Genomic DNA, 4,931 nt, shown 5'->3' with positions numbered 1-4,931 from the left:
TAGCATCTCTCTTTTCTATAATTTTTCATATAATTTCTCTTGGGACTCTATCATAATTTTTTCTAGGTTGATGAATATCATATGTAAGTCTTACTTTTGTTCCCAATATTTTTTAATTAATATTTGAGAAGATGTATAATTTCTATTATTGACCTTCCAAATATAAATCTAAAATGATTTTCGATCATTATGGTCTCTTTCCTTAGTTTTTTTCTATTACTGTTTCTCAAAGTGCCTACCCTCTATTGATCAGGTTTTTTTTTAGTTTTCAATATCAGGTTGAATAACTTTGTAAGCCATTTGATCCGATTCGAGATCAAGGGATGGGATGTCTCAGCAAAATAACCATGGTAAAATACTTTTTATTAGTTGAATACAAATCCGATGAACCTCCAAAGGGGTTGGGTTTCCACAGTAGTTGGGCTTCCAAAGGAGTCGAACATCCAAAGGAGTCCGCTTTCAATTGTCGAGTAAGGAGATCTTCGAACAGAGGTATGAGGAGACTTGAAGGAAACATTAGGAGGATCATTGAGTCAGGACTCAGCTTGGTCACTCCGACACTCAAGTCAGATTTCAAAGACAAGGTGGAGAGAACAGAGAAAATGATAAGTAGAAAGTAATAAACAAAATAAATTACTTGCCTTGATGTTGTAACCTATTACCTTTAAATAGAAAGTGAAAGGGTGGCCTTAGTTCACAAAGAGCATACCTCTTCCTTTTCTTATGGAGAGACACCTCTCTTGGTGATTGGTGCCTTAACTGCCTTATCCCTTGATGATTGGTGCTTCAATAATCATCAAATCGAATCTTAATTTAGATGGACTACATTCAAATGTAACTCAAACTGAATTGACTTGAGCTCTTCTTTTGGGGCTAATTTGATCCAAGTTCCATTTAACTCGAACCTAAACTTATCTTGACTTGACCCAAGCTTGTCTTGATCAGACTGAGCTCGTCTTGACTTTGACCTCCATCTCACTATGACTATTGACTTGACTATGCTACATGGGGATAGTTATCTCCACCACATCACAAATCTCCCTACCAAGTATAGTCGAAGCAGGTGAGAGTCCGACTGACTAGACTGTTGTGCTAAGGTAGCTTGGTTTGCAAGGGAATGATAGTAGGGTCCACGTGGCTGAAACACCAAGGCGGCTAAGGTGGAGCACCTCGAGATAAAGATGGAAGGAAGAGCTTCAATTTATATTCAAAATGGAGTCAATGAGATCTAACTTGGACACCGAGTGCCTATGTACTTGATATTTGAGTGCTTGAGTCAATATTTGACAATTAACAATCCGCACCTAAGCACTCGGGGTGCTCGGGCTATCGTAGTACTCAAGCTGCAGCAGTGCTCAAGATGCTACAACAATCCGCACCCAAGAGCTCGGGGTGCTTGGGCCATCGTAGTACTCAAGCTGCAGCAGTGTTCAAGATGCTACAATGCTCAGGTGGTTGGGCTATCAAACCTCAGCTTTCGAGGACTCAGGCACTTAGAGTCAAAGTGCTCGGACGATGAGTGTTCGGGCGATGAGTGTTCTTAGTGAATGAAGTGGTGTTCAACAGCGTAACCTGAGTGCTTAGCTCGGGTGTTTGGTAATATTTTATGGAAAGAGGAGTGGGCCCCACTTTGGAGAGATGCTCGACATTAATGCATGGTTTTTGGAGAGAGTGCATCCCGAGGGCCCACCTTGATGGCTGTCATGACACTTAGTAATGTGTGTGTGTGTGTGAGAGAGAGAGAGAGACACATACTGTGCTTTAGGATGGTGCTTAGGAATGCTCATCACCCACTTGGGATCGGGCATTTCGGTAGTCAAAATGGTGCTTGGGTGGACAGTGAGCTCGAGAGCTACTCACTCAGGCAACTATTGGATGCTTGCAATCCACTCAGACTTAAGAAATCATTTGATGCTCACAACCCACTTGGCCTCGGGCTTGGAAAGTCGCTTGGCACCACAAGCCACTTGGGCTTGGCTAGACGGGAAGATCATTTGGTGCCCATCATTCCACTTGACTCGTGATAGGTATGCTTCTTTATTATTGCAAAAGGAATTAGAATATGAAAACAACGACTCTGCTCGATGTAGAGGAGATAGCAAGCAGCGATATTGTTTTGAACAAAGGAATGTTGGAGGCGGCCTCATGCCAGATGGAGAAAAATTTAGAGTGTGTTAGATAGAGGACTTTGTTGAAAGACTTAATCCTGTTGATGCAGTTTTGTCCCGATTGTTGTTTTGATGTTGACACAGATTTAAGTTCAGTTTAATTGGATAAGAATTAAGTTCAATATATTCAGATTGATCAATGACGGATTGAGTCAGAGAGGGCTCGGTAGCTTGTTCTCTGGACCGGAATGAGATCGGAGAGGGCTCGGTAGCTCGTTCTCTTCTCCGGATTAAGTCAGAGAGGGCTCGGTAGCTCGTTCTCTGGACCGGATTGAGTCGGAGAGGGCTCGGTAGCTCGTTCTCCGGATTAGGTCAGAGAGGGATCGATAGCTCGTTCTCTGGACCGGTTTGAGTCGGAGAGGGCTCGGTAGCTCGTTCTCCGGACTAGGTCAGAGAGGGCTCGGTAGCTCGTTCTCTGGATCGGATGGAGTCGGAGAGGGCTCGGTAGCTCGTTCTCCGGACTAGGTCAGAGAGGGCTCGGTAGCTCGTTCCCTGTACCGGACTATGGTCGGAGAAGGCATGGTAGCCTGTCTTCGGAGCTTGTTCTCTGATTACATAATCCAATGCGGTTGGCTCAGGTGAGACCCAAGTTAACCTGATCAAGTCTTGATTTAGGGTTTAATGTTTAGCTTGGTTTAATCGATCAGTGAATCGATTAACCAAGGGTAAGTTGGTTAATCGATCTGGTGATCGATCAAAGAGCTTTAATCGATCTGGTGATCGATTACAGAGCATTCTGTGAGACCCGAGTTAGTTTGTTAATCGATCTGATGATCGATTACAGAGCATTCTGTGAGACCCGAGTTAGTTTGTTAATCGATCTGATGATCGATTACAGAGCATTCTCTAAGAATTCGCAAAACCCACAGAACGTACCATAATCGATTGGGCAATCGATTATGGTGAACTGTAATCGATCACCTGATCGATTACCATGCCTTAATCGATCAGGTGATCGATTAAGGGCGTGGGTAATCGACTGGTTGATCGATTACACAGTTTACAGAGGAGAGAATTACGACGTTTAATCGATTGTTTGATCGATTAAGGTATTTCTGATCGTGTTCAGGTTTCTGCTCTGATTTCTATTGCTTCTGATATTGCTGTGCTAATCTTTTTGATCTTTGCAGATGGAGTTTGAATTTGATGGAGAACAAGAAGAGTCAAGGGATTGCTTTCTTTGTTCAGGGTTTGTCGAGTTTTGGTTTTACCTTGTTTTCAAGTAAAAGACAACAACGGCGCTCTGAGCTGCACAGGAGAATGATCAGGGTGATAAGTGAGGGGCTGTGAGAGGAGCGTGGAGCTGGTAAGCTCAGGTGGCTTAGCATGGCTCAGTGCAGTGGACTCAGAGAACATTGAACAAGAAGGAGGTTAAAAGGAAGGGAGGAGGAGAAGAGAAGACTCTCTTGAACCCTAACGAATTGCTGTCTACGTGCTTGTGCTTGGGTGTTCTTCGCCTGCTCAGTGCTCTTCCTTGAAGTTTTCTCCTGAGGTGGTGCAAGGTGTGGTGTCTTGCTCTCGGGAAGGTCTCTTGAGGTTGTTGATTCATTGATTGAGGCTGTACTGTAAGTTCCTTGTTTTTATTTGCCTCAATCTTGATTTCCTTCTATAATCTCTATACTTAACATCTATTCTTGAGATTGGCTGTGGAGAGGTAACTCCACCGAGAAGGAGATTCATATAGCCGGTTTCATCCGGGGTTCGATCTACCGAAGATCAAGGGATCGTCCACCTTACGGACACGCCGAGGAGTAGGGGCAAGTTATCCCCGAACCTCGTACATCGTAGTGTCTGTGTTGCTTTCATTTTGTTAGTTATTTTCCGCTGCGCACTAACAATTTTGTAGGAGAAAATCGATTTTTAAGGAGGCTATTCACTCCCCCCCTCTCTAGCCATCTCCGATCTTCAACAAATCCCATTTTCAACTTTTCTCAAGTCAGTAAGATATAATGAGTCAGTTGGATTGGAGAAGTCATCACTGTGGATAAATATGGCTTTGTTAAAAATGAGATGAAAATATTAAACCTGACACTTTGTCCAAAGTAGAGGTTATGAAATACAGGTGGACGCCTTGGTCCAAGGCCAAGGGAATATCGTTTGAAGAATATCTCTGTCCGAGACAAAGGATTGGACACCTTGGTCTGCCACCAAGGAATATTGTTTGAAGAACATCCCTATCTGAGATAGAGGATTGGACACCTTGGTCCAAGATTAATGGAATATTGTTTGAAGAACATCTATGTCTAAGATAGAGAATTGGATGCCTTGGTCTGAGACCAAGGAAATTTTGTTTATTGATGCCTGCCCGAGATAGGAAGTTGTTTGAAGGATGTCTTTGTTCTAGACAGAGGGATTTGTTGATGAACGTCTTTGTCTGAGACAAAGGGAATTGTTATTAGATGGCTTTGTTCAAGACAAAGGGAATTATAGAAGTACATGAGAATTTCTAACGACTCTTTAAGGATACAAATTTATGAATGGATAAAAAAATATTGTAATAGTTAGATGAATGAATTAAAAAGAGTTAAAGAAAAGTCCTCGTTGTTGGTGCAATCAACCTTTAGGATTTTGATATTTATTTGATAATATGTTTAATAGAGTTAATCAAGGTTCACTAAGTTGGTGAGAAATCTAAGCAGATCAATGTTGACTAGATATTTGACAGTCAAGAATCATGTTAACGTTGATTGGATAACTAGCAAAGGAAAAGTCCAGACGGGTCAATGATGACTAGATGTCTTGCAAGGAAAAAGCACAAGTAGG

Source organism: Curcuma longa, chromosome 5 (assembly GCF_044706935.1).
Source record: "Curcuma longa cultivar G26 ecotype Majalengka, Jawa Barat chromosome 5, ITB_CL_G26_1.1, whole genome shotgun sequence".
Lineage (NCBI taxonomy): Eukaryota > Viridiplantae > Streptophyta > Magnoliopsida > Zingiberales > Zingiberaceae > Curcuma > Curcuma longa.
The sequence above is the reverse complement of the archived record's forward strand: the minus strand, read 5'-3'. Positions refer to the sequence as shown.